General features: G+C 45.7%; 1 protein-coding gene across 2 annotated transcripts in view; it reads right to left on the bottom strand.

The window, feature by feature from the left end:
- The window catches only part of USP6NL (USP6 N-terminal like), a 133,807-nt gene extending 123,092 nt beyond the window's left edge, over positions 1 to 10,715 (bottom strand). Inside the window, exon 1 of one of the 2 annotated variants that reach the window (XM_081330775.1) lies at positions 10,606 to 10,715. The gene's annotated coding sequence lies outside the window, so the exon portion shown is untranslated. Of the gene's footprint in view, positions 1 to 8,063; positions 9,104 to 10,605 lie in introns of those variants that run through there. The other variant, XM_081330777.1, reaches the window with a different exon arrangement.
- Between the last annotated feature and the right edge of the window lie 1,581 nt (positions 10,716 to 12,296).

The raw sequence follows: 12,296 nt of genomic DNA, 5'->3' as shown, positions 1-12,296 counted from the left end.
CACTTTCTGAATCTCTGAAAGGAATGGGACAGCCTGGGACAGCCAACTCATCGCAACCAACTCGCCACAGGACAACTCAACGTGGGCAACTTGCTGCAGGACAATTCAATTTAAGTATTTAAAATAATTTTAAACATACTTTGACTTTTGTCATTCTCATTTCATTTCTTTTGCATCTTTTTTTAAAATCAGGGGTATCCAAACTTAGCTGCTTTAAGACTTGTGGACTTCAACTCCCAGAATTCCTCAGCCAGCCATGCTGGCTGAGGAATTCTGGGAATTGAAGTCCCCAAGTCTTAAAGCGGCCAAGTTTGAAGACCCCTGCTTTAAATGGTTTTATTCCACCATTTCTTCAATATTAGTGAAACTTGTCCTGCGCCGTTTGTTTTCTCTGATGACTTTGGCCACGGTGAGATGTCCCACAGTGAGTTGGCCACAATGAGTTGACCGTGGCAAGTTGGCCACACCGAGGTGTCCTAGACCCATCTCTGAAAGGTCTTTCATTCAGTTCATTGCCCCAAATCAGGGGTCTTCAAACTTGGCCCTTTTAGGACTTGTGGACTTCAACTCCCAGGCACGCTGGCTGAGCAATTCTGGGAGCTGAAGTCCACAAATCCTAAAAGGGCCACGTTTGAAGAACCCTGCCCCAAATCAATACGGCCAGTTTGTTCCACTTGGAAACGCCCTCATATAAGAAAGAAATATACAATGGGAACTGATACAACTTCACCACCATCTAGGATCTACGCCAGCTAGAATGTATGCCAAATCATTCCTCTCTCATTTCTTATTTTAAGAATAAGAAGTGAACACAATTATCTACTTCCTTAGAATGTGACTTAATGTTGGAAGATCCAAAACAAATTTATTAAAATAGCTGGAAAGCTAATGAGAAGGAAGGACTCACTGGAGAAGAGCCTCATGCTGGGAAAGGTTGAGGGCAAGAGAAGAAGGGGACGACAGAGAATGAGGTGGCTGGATGGAGTCACTGAAGCAGTAGGCGTGAGCTTAAATGGACTCCAGAAGATGGTAGAGGACAGGAAGGCCTGGAGGAACGTTGTCCATGGGGTCACGAGGGGTCGGACACGACTTTGCAACTAACAACAACAGCTCCATTTTACAACTTTTCTTGTCACATTTGTTAACTGAATCACTGCAGTGGTTAAATTAGTAAGACGGTTGTTAAGTGAATCTGGCTTTCCCCGTTGACTTTCCTTGGCAGAAGATCGCAAAAGCTGATCACATGAGCCTGGGACACGGCAACCGTCATAAAGGTGAGTCAACTGTCCAGCATCCAAATATAAATCACCTGACCATGGGGGATGCTGCAACGGTCGTAAGTGTGAAAAATGGTCATGTCACTTTTTTCAGTGCCTCAAATGGTCCATAAATGAACTGTTGCAAGTGGAGGACTTACTGTAGCATAAACTTTAAGATGGGCAAATCAGAGAACAGTAACATCCCGCTATCCACCCAAAACAAACCATCTTATACACCTATATGTGTATGATGCAGCCCCAACCAATTTGCAGTTCTCAACTCTCCTAAAAATATTAAGCGTGGTCCTGCCCACCAGACACTGTTGTGGTGGTGGTTGTTGTTGTTAGTTGCGAAGTCGTGTCTGACCCATCACGACCCTATGGACAATGTTCCTCCAGGCCTTCCTGTCCTCCACCATCTTCTGCAGTACATTTAAGCTCACGCCTACTGCTTCAGGGACTCCATCCAGCCACCTCCTTCAAGAAAACTCAACTAAGATCCCTCCATGAAAAGAAAGCTAAGACTGAGATAAGGTTTTTTGTGGTGATGTTTTCCAGTACACTATTATTGGTTTGGTCAGATTTTTATTTATATTGAGTGGTAGCAGAAAGGTGGTTTATGTGTGCAATTACAAATATACCGTATAAGCACAGCCAATTTCCGTAAATTATATTTTATAACTAACCATAAAGGGTCTTATGTCAATGTAACAACTAACGCATTTCTTGTTACAAAAAATAAATAAATCTAGATCACAGCCCATAACAGCTGTGAACATGATGAAATGAACTGTGAACTGTGATCCATGAAAGCTCTGCTACAATAAATGAACAAAATATTGACTTTGCGAAATGGACAGATTTAGTACTTTAAGGTTGAAAGAAAAAAAAGAAGAAACAGAATATTTTCAAACTTGGGACCTATTTTATCAATGGTTAGAGAAAAGATTTAGGGATTAGGAATTTAATTCGTATTAGTGAATAAGATACTCAGATAACACGTTTTGTTGAATGATTCACTATTGAATTCTGTACAAAAGAAAACTTTACAAAAAATATTGATTTTGCTAGAAATTATTGTAGAAAATTGTTCCTCACTCCCTTTCCATTGCATAATTTCCAGAGGTCGCTAAACTGATCTTTCCTGTATGTTTTTGGCAAGTACATTCTCTTGACCTTAAACACGTGTGATTAACTGACTAGATAACAGCAATTAATGGGATATCTTTAATATGCTTTCACCCATACAGCTAGTTGCATACTACGGCAAACTGTTCATTAATATTCAGAATTTTGATCTTTAGCCTGTTGCCGCATGAAGTAAATGAGAAATCTTGTATTAATGGAAACTTCAATAATCAAGTACCAGTACTGCAAACTCTGGCAGAAATAAATGCATTTTATTCCATTCATTTTTCGGCTACCTTGGGCAAATTCTTTGAATTAGCATTTGTAGATAATAGTTGTGTGGGCTTTTTTACTGTCTCTTCAACCGTACTGATGCAGTACTATAATAGTGCTCTGATTTGTACTGGTTCAGTGTGTGTGTGTGTGTGTGTGTGTGTGTATAGGTAAAGGTTCCCCCGCACATGTGTGCTAGTCGTTTCTGACTCTAGGGGCCGGTGCTCATCTCCGTTTCAAAGCCGAAGAGCCAGCGCTTGTCCGAGGACGTCTCCGTGGTCATGTGGCCGGCATGACTAGACGCCAAAGGCACATGGAACGCTGTTACCTTCCCACCGTAGTGGTCCCTATTTTTCTACTTGCATTTTTACGTGCTTTTGAAATGCTAGGTCGGCAGAAGCTGGGACGAGTAACAGGCATTCACTCTGTTACACGGCACTCGGGATTCGACCCGCCAAACTGCCAACCTTCTGATCGACCACCTCAGCGTCCTAACCCACTGAGCTACCGCGTCCCTTGCAGAAGAATACTACCTATCAAAAGGCACAATGAATCATCTCTAGTCCCAATAAGGTAAAAGCAGAAAAGCTTTTTTTTACTCAAAGACACTGCTCAGTGCTTACATTAATTCTCACACAGCATTTTCTATTCATCACAGAACTGCTGCAAAAGCAGGCAGGTCGTTCATTAGAAAGATGTTGTTGTTGTTGTTGTTGTTGTTTTCAAACTGAGATTTTGGATAATCATCTGCTGGACACTACACATCAACACCTGCACCCTACTTTGGCATTTATTGTACTCCAAGGTGTCTATCTGGAGCTATAATTTTGACGCAGACATGAGAAACATCCTAAGAGACTTCACCAAATTATACAATGCTAAACATGGGTTCTCCTGCGGAGTTTGGCTACTACAGATATTAATTGCAACTCCATCCAATGTCTGAAAGGAAGTGCTATTTTAGCCCAGGTGATGTCTCTTAGCAAAGTGTAACTTGCACACAGGTACTGGACCTTTTATTAAATCAGTAAAATGTTTTTTGTTTTGTTTTTTAAATAACATACGATAAGTCTCTCTAAGCCAGGGGTCTTCAAACTTGGCCCTTTTATGACTTGTGGACTTCAACTCCCAGAATTCCTCAGCCAGCGTGCCTGGCTGAGGAATCTGGGAGTTGAAGTCCACTAGTCATAAAAGGGCCAAGTTTGAAGACAGACAGACACACACACACTCTAAGCTGTGCCTTTTAAATCTCCTGACTTTTCAAAAAGCAACCAAAACACAGCTTTGCCAGCATGCCTTTGAGATCTAAGATGCTCTCTATTGTAAGAATGAATGTTGTACGTGATCAGTTGGTAGCAGTGCCTAGGATGTTTTGACAGAGACAGTGGGAGATTTTTGGCGTATTTTGTTTTTAATACAATTATTGTATTAGTTGTGAATGGAGCTTAGCTTCAATTATAACCAGTGCCTTATAAGCCCAGGAAACAAAATAAAGATAGTTGTGATCCAGCAGCTACAGAAATAACCACTTACGTCAGCAACGGCCAAAGTGGCTGAAATTCTGGGAAATGTAGTCTCAACATATCAAGAGGGCAAAACAAGTCAGCTTTTGCCCCAAAGTACCAGATTTTATAACCAGTGTAGAAGGCATCAGAAAATAAATGAAATCTCTATCATGCACAACTCCTTTTCACTTTCAGAGCCTGAAGGAAATCCTCACAATCCTATTTTCTCTGCTTTTCATACACATTTCCAGGCATCGTCCATTTAAGTACCATTCTCAGAAATATATGCTATCTTGGATTTACTAAATCACTGTCATAACAGTGCAAATCTCTAGGAAACAACCATCCTTCGTTTCTAAATAAGGATTAGGTAAAGGTAAAGGTTCCCCCGCACATGTGTGCTAGTCGTTTCCAACTCTAGGGGCCGGTGCTCATCTCCGTTTCAAAGCCGAAGAGCCAGCGCTTGTCCGAGGACGTCTCCGTGGTCATGTGGCCGGCATGACTAGACGCCAAAGGCGCACGGAACGCTGTTACCTTCCCACCGTAGTGGTCCTTATTTTTCTACTTGCATTTTTACGTGCTTTCGAACTGCTAGGTTGGCAGAAGCTGGGACGAGTAACAGGCGCTCACTCTGTTACGCGGCACTCAGGATTCGACCTGCCAAACTGCCGACCTTCTGATCGACAAGCTCAGCGTCCTAACCCACTGAGCCACCGCTCAGGATTACTCCTATGTATAGTTCACTGCCCATTAGAGGGCCATAAATAGATTCGGCAGCTAATGATAGATTGCCTGCACTTTGAAAAACGGTTCCTGACAAACATGTAAGAATATAGCAGACAATACATTTTTTTTCTGAAACACCTGCGCTAATTTAGATTCTAATTTTCACTACAGCCTGCCTTTTTTTTAATGTGCGGGTTTATGACTTATCCAAAGTTAGATCTATAAAATGAGGCCCTATGTCCAAATTTCAAAGTCAACTGATTTATCAGTGGGACCACCTTTCTCCAGGTATGTGAGTCCCATTAAGACCTAAACCCAAGATATGGCCTTTCTGCGGTCACACCTCCTCCAAAATTTGCATATCCCCTAAAGGCCTGGATAGACTTCATCACTGGACATCAGTGTCTATTGTCCAGAGACGGTTGCTTAGCTGTTGCATACATCTGCGAATGTTCGTTCTGGCTAGGAGACTTTCCTACCAGCCAGAACAAACATTTGTAGACATATAAATGAAACAGGACAGGAAGTCGGATTAAACAATCAGCACGCAGGATGCAAACCTCTGCACAACAACACGCAGCTGGGATTTGAGAGGTGTGAACATCAGCCCATCTGCAACCATCTGCCAACTACGCTTACCCATCAGTGTAGATATGCAGAGAGGCCTACGCGCAGTTGCGCCCAACTCTAAATCAAGCTTAACACTGTTGTCATTTAAAACAGGGTTCCTTCCACAATACATCATGCAGAACATGACATAACGCATCACGTGGAACTTCATCCCCACGGAGATAGGATGGGTCCCCACTCTGGTACTTTTTCACAAGGCCTTGAAGACGTGAGCCCCGGAGACACCCCTGAGCCCACCCATTAAGCTCATTTGATTGCTGTTGGCAAGGGGCTTGTGCATTATTACTCTTTCATTGTTCCTGCACTGGGCTTTTATGTTTGTAAAGCTACCTGGAGTCACTGAGAGTTAAGTTGGGTGGCCATATAAATTTGCTTAAATAACTAATCCCGAGCGCTCCTTGCCATTGTATTTGCTTGGTTCTGGTACTTCCTCCCTCCCCATTGTTAACTCATGCTTTATTTATTTACTGAATTCACACAGCTTGTCCGCCTTGCCAAAGTAACTCTGGGCAGCTAACAAAACAGGGGGATAGAATAACGCAACCTAAAAGCCCTAAGGCAACCCAGAATGTTTTTAAAAAATGATCAAAGCACCTGACAACACTGTCTCACAATGTAGAACAGAACACATTTTTTGGCTTCCACTAATGGGTCCTAGTGGGTTAGGACGCTGAGCTTGTGGATCAGAAGGTCGGCAATTTGGCGGGTCGAATCCCGAGTGCCGCGTAACAGAGTGAGCGCCTGTTACTCGTCCCAGCTTCTGCCAACCTAGCAGTTCGAAAGCACGTAAAAATGCAAGTAGGAAAATAGGGACCACTACGGTGGGAAGGTAACAGCGTTCCGTGCGCCTTCGGCGTCTAGTCATGCCGGCCACATGACCACGGAGACGTCCTCGGACAAGCGCTGGCTCTTCGGCTTTGAAACGGAGATGAGCACCGACCCCTAGAGTTGGAAAACGACTAGCACGCATGTGCGGGGGAACCTTTACCTTTACCTAATGGGTCCTAGTGCTTGCTTTTATTCTTTTTTTTTTACTTAGTTGAACATGTTATATGTCACCTACAGGTGCATGGAAGATTGAAGCAACTTAAAAATTGAATAAAAAAAAGAGAGCAGCCTTCAGGAAAGAAAGAAAAGAAAACCTGAACAGAACATAGAAAGCTGTGCAGAAAAGCTATCCTGATCCAGTTTCATTATAATGAATGCATCAAATATTTCAGGTTACAACTAACACAATACACTCGTTACCATTCAATAGCCATTTCTAAATATCTCTACAAGCGAAAGAAGTACCAAAAATTTCCAAAGACACTCCACTCCCTCTTCTCAATTCAGTTTCAATGTATTTACATATCAAAGAGTCACAGGGCAAACGGCAACTCCTAGCTGCCAAGTCATGATGAGCTTCAGAGAGAAAAATGAAGATCATCAGGTCTTGGCAGTTAAAATTGCTAAAATTTCTATTCAAATAGCAGGTGGCAGCTCCTAGTAATCTTAGGGTTGAGTTTAAAAAAAAGACATAGCAGTGGAAACCTGCAATTGGCAGGGGCTTACACCAGTTCAAGCTTTTTAAGATGTCAGGATTTCAACTCCCAGGATCATCCAGCCAGTATGGGGTTGACAAACACACCATTAAATGATCTCCAAAACCCCTTTTAATACTTATATTCTATGACTTAGGACAGGCAGGCCTGGAGGCAGGATAAGAAGCAGTGGATGGAAACTAACCAACGAGAGAAGCAACCTGGAACTAAGCAGAAACTTCCTAACAGTGAGGACAATTAACCAGTGGGACGGATTGCCTTCTGAAGTTGAGGGTGCTTCATCACTGGAGGTTTATTAAGAGACTGGACAGTCACTTGTCTGAAATGGTGTAGGGCAGGGGTCAGCAACCTGAAACAGTGAAAGAGCCACTCGGAACCGGTTCCCTCACAAAAGGAAAAACTGGGAGCCGCAAAAAATGTGTGCACATGTGCATACATGCGCACATGCGCAGAACAGGGTTTGACTGAAGAGTGGAGCCAAGGCGAGATATGCACCTACCCTGCATATTTGAATTGATTGTTTGAACTTTTTTAGTCCCACTTTTTTTTTTTTTGGACTGCACATGGCAGAAGACCGGGAGCTGCAGGAGACGGCTGAAAGAGCCGCATGCGGCTCCGGAGCCGTGGGTTGCAGACCTGTGGTGTAGGCTCTCCAGCTTGAGCAGGGGGTTGGACTAGAAGACCTCCAAGGTCCCTTCCACCTCTATTCTGATTGAAATTAGGTTGTTTTTGGATGAGACACACCTGGCAATCCCAGGGCCACAAGCCAGAACAGAAAAACTAAATAGTCTTTCATGGATCCACAAGGTCCGGTTCAACTGGAAGGATGCTTTATCTTTACAGATAGTCCTCAAATTATGACCGGTCATTTAACAACAGTTCATAATTACCACAGAATCTCCAAAAGCTAATTACCATCCAATTTCCAACTTACACTGGCCAGATAATGACTCTTATGGTCATGTGATTGGATTGGGGGCATTTAGCAACCGGCTCACCTTTACGACCTTTTCAGCATCCCAGGGTAATATGACCACAATTTTCAATGTTTTACACCAGTTTCTGGCAAAAAAAAAACCCACACAGGATAAAATTAATTTGCTTAACAACCAGTGTACACTTAATGACCAGTGTTTCCTTAATAGCCACTGCAAAAAATGCCAAAAAAAATATCAAGTCTAGCCATGTGATACCTCCATTTACAACTACAATGACTTACTTATAACCGTAACTGCGGTCTCAGTTCCATAAATCAAAGTCATAAATCAAAGACTATCTGTATTGTTCAGTGGTACAATAATGTACACTACTAACCCCAAGCGTGTTACTCAAAGCCAGCTTTCCTACTGGAGCTTATTCTCTCTAGGAAATTATAGATGACGCCGCAGAGCAAAAACTACAACATCTTTCAAGCACACAGAATTGAGCTGAAAGAGTTCTTCAATAAATTTCACACAACCCACTCCCAATTCCTCTCCACTTTGTTTAAAAGAAACCTGTTGGAAAGGCTGAATTTCTTTTCTTTTCTTTTCTTTTTTAAGCCACCCCAAACTTCAAGGAACGATACTGTGATACATTCGTGGCTTTTTTAATTCTCAAACTGCCGTTCGAGTTGGCAACATATTCAGCAGCCGAATCCCAGTTCCCAAAGGAGGGAATAAATCCATCCAGGAAGGAAGGGACAAAAACATGAATCATCAGCAGCTTTTCTAAGCGAAACCAAGGAGCCTCCAGAGCTAAAGTCTCAAATTCTGCTGAGGATTTGGTGGGGTTTTTTGGTGTTTTTTTTGGAAAGGAACCCTCCCCCCACCCCAAAGTTAATGAACAGCTCCCTTCCTAAACAAGAAAGGGTATATCCAGAGGGTGTTAAGCACAGCTTTTTTTCTTCTCAGAACCTTTTAAGATGGGGGGGGGAGGACTTCATCTCCCAGAACTCCCCCAACTAGCCATGCCCTCCCCTCTTCCTCCGCTGCTCTGCTGTTAACCCAAGAGGCAGTCCATTCATCAAAGGGACACCTGCCTGTCCAACTTTTGACGCTTTTCCATTCTTCCTCCTCCTCCTCACCAAGAAGCCTCCTCCCAATCAAGCAGAATATTTGTAGCTCAGGGATGAAATGAGGGCTCCTGCTGCTTGGCGGTTTCCTTGCAGACGTTTCGTGACCCAGTTAGGTCACATCATCCGTGACCCAGTTAGGTCACATTATCTGTGCTAGAAGTGAGTGGGGCTTGCTCTCAGTTTGTAACCACTCCTTGCTAGCCCTGATGATGTGACCTAGCTGGGTCATGCAACATCTGCAAGGAAACAGCCAAGCTCAGAGAAAACCAAGGACCCCACAGTCCTCCTCCTCCTCCTCCTCCTCCTCCTCCTCACAAACCCCACTCCCTTCTAGCCCTGATGATGTGACCTAGCTGGGTCATGCAACGTCTGCAAGGAAACAGCCAAGCTCAGAGAGAACCAAGGACCCCACACTCCTCCTCCTCCTCCTTACAAACCCCACTCCCTTCTAGCCCCGATGATGTTACCTAGTTGGGTCATGCAACGTATGCAAGGAAACAGCCAAGCTCAGAGAGAACCAAGGACCCCACATTCCGCCTCCTCCTCCTCCTTACAAACCCCACTCCCTTCTAGTCCTGATGATATGACCTAGCTGGGTCATGCAACGTCTGCAAGGAAACAGCCAAGCTCAGAGAGAACCAAGGACCCCACAGTCCTCCTCCTCCTCCTCCTTACAAACCCCACTCCCTTCTAGTCCTGATGATGTGACCTAGCTGGGTCATGCAACGTCTGCAAGGAAACAGCCAAGCTCAGAGAGAACCAAGGACCCCACAGTCCTCCTCCTCCTCCTCCTTACAAACCCCACTCCCTTCTAGTCCTGATGATGTGACCTAGCTGGGTCATGCAACGTCTGCAAGGAAACAGCCAAGCTCAGAGGAGCAGACTATGGACCCCCCTCAAGCCTTTTCTCTCCCCAGGAGAAAGGAAGAAGGAAAGCCCCCAGTCTAGCAATCCCATAACTCCCCCTCCTCCACATTCTTGCAGACAACCCCCCCTCCCCAGAGAAGCCGATTTGCTCCCCTTCTACCCAGCCAACCCTCCCTGCCAGGCAGGCACAGCCTCCCCACTAAGCTGCTGCTGAGGCTCTCCTGTCCTACCCCCCCATCATCTTAGGGGATCCCCCCACCCCCCCACCCCCTCAAACCCACCGTGAATGGAGGGCAGGGGCGCCTCCCCCTCCTCAAAACGAGGGGCGGCCGAGAGGGGCAGCCTCAGCCCGGCTCCACGCCTCCCTCGAAGGGAAGGCCGAATCAAGGGTCGCTTTCCCCCTCCCTCTGCCCGGAAAAACCCGCGCCGTCTCGGGCTGGCCACGCCTGCCGGCCGCTGTGAGGAAGCAGCCCCCCGGGCGCACCCCTCTTTTCCAGGAATGGAGCGGTCCGCCTCCGCCTCCCCCTCCGCACTGGCCGGATCCAAAGCATAACGGGCGGGGGGAGGGGAAGAGAGAACGGCTCCTCGGGGCTTCCTCAGCTCCCTTTTGTCCTCACCTCGCCGCCCTCGGCCTTCACCGCCTTCCCGCGCCTCCGTCCGCCTCCACCGCCGGCCCGCGGTGCTTTTCCCAGCTCAGCGGCCGGGACCTTGGCCTCCAACCAGGAAGTGGCCCGGTGTGACACCTACTCCTCGCTGCCATGACAACGCTCCCCCGCCCGCCGGGCTCGGGCCAGGGAAAGCCTCGGCTCCTGGCCGCACGCCGCCGCCTGGCAGCGTCGAGGGCGTTCCCAAGCAGGGCGCCATTTTGCATTCCAAGGAGGCTACGGCGGCCGGCAGGGGCGCGCCGGCGTGGCAAAAGCAGCCCCTGCTTCGCGATACGGCGTTCTCAGCTGCGCTGCCATCTTCGGTCAAAAGCGAGGAGAGGCTCCGCCTCTTGCGCGAACAGCTGCAGGATATTGCTCGGTATAGACTCCAATTCCCAGAATTCCCTAGCTTGCCGTGCTGGCTGAGGAAATCTGAGAGTTGAAGTCCACCCATGTTAAAGTTGGCGTGTTTGGAAAACAAATGCCTCCCTTTAAGGATCAGCCCTATCGTTGCTCTTGGGCATAAAGCATATAAAATAAAATAACCTTACACAGTCATTGAAAAAGCAAACAGGGAGACAAGTGATTCTGGGGTTTTCTTTCGTTTTGACACCTTGCCTGAAACTTCTTTTTGGGAAACAGGTGTGAAAGCCTTGAGCAACGCTTAATATAATCACAATCAGCTTATTTAACCCATTATTTCTGGCAGTGCTTTTTTTGTAAAAGAAAAAGGTGCCGGAACTCACACATGTGATACAACCCGCCTTGCCTACTCTACAAGGTTCTATCCAAAAAAAGGTGCCGGAACTCCGTTCTGAGCGTTCTATGAGAAAAAAAGCCCTGATTTCTGGTGTTGCATGATACATTCAGCCATCAGTGGGAACACAAAGAAAAACACAAATTTGGATGTGGACAAAGTCTTAACATAAATTGTGAATCCAGCCAGTTCTTCAAATTTGGGCCTTAGAGCAACCCAGGAAGGCAGGAGGCAGGTTGTTCCACTGATTAATTGTTCTCACTGTCAGGAAATTCCTCCTTCGTTCTAGGTAGCTTCTCTCTCTGGTTAGTTTCCATCCGTTGCTTCTTGTCTTGCCTTCAGGTGCTTTGGAGAATAGCTTGACTCCCTCTTCTTTGTGGCAGCCCCTGAGATACTGGAACACTGCTATGATGTCACCCTCATCCTTCTCTTCATTAAACTAGACAAAAACTAGACATACCCAATACCAGCAACCGTATGTTTTAGTCTCCAGTCCCCTGATAATCTGCACTCTTTCCAGAGTCTCAACATCTTTTTTTACATCGTGGTGACCAAAACTGGATGCTGTATTCCAAGTGTGGCCTTACCAAGGCCTTGTAAAGTGGTATATTTACACTTCCCGTGATTTTGATTCTATCCCTCTGTGACAGGGTGATAGGTTTCAAAGCCACTGGATTTGGAGGGACTTACAATGAGTAGCTCTCAGATTCAGTAGGAGACCCCAGAATGGAGGGAGCATTTTCAAGAGTAGAAATGGGGTCCGTCCCCCCCCACCTCAAATAGGGAAGGAATCCACTGGATCCATTGTCTTATTTGTTTGCCATTGCCATGAAATAGCTTCAGTCATCTGCATTAGGACACAACAGGGAGCAAAAATAGGATGGAAACAGAAACTCCACTGTCCTTT

The sequence above is a fragment of the Vipera berus genome, assembly GCF_964194415.1.
Source record: "Vipera berus genome assembly, chromosome: 6".
Lineage (NCBI taxonomy): Eukaryota > Metazoa > Chordata > Lepidosauria > Squamata > Viperidae > Vipera > Vipera berus.
The sequence above is the reverse complement of the archived record's forward strand: the minus strand, read 5'-3'. Positions and strand labels throughout refer to the sequence as shown.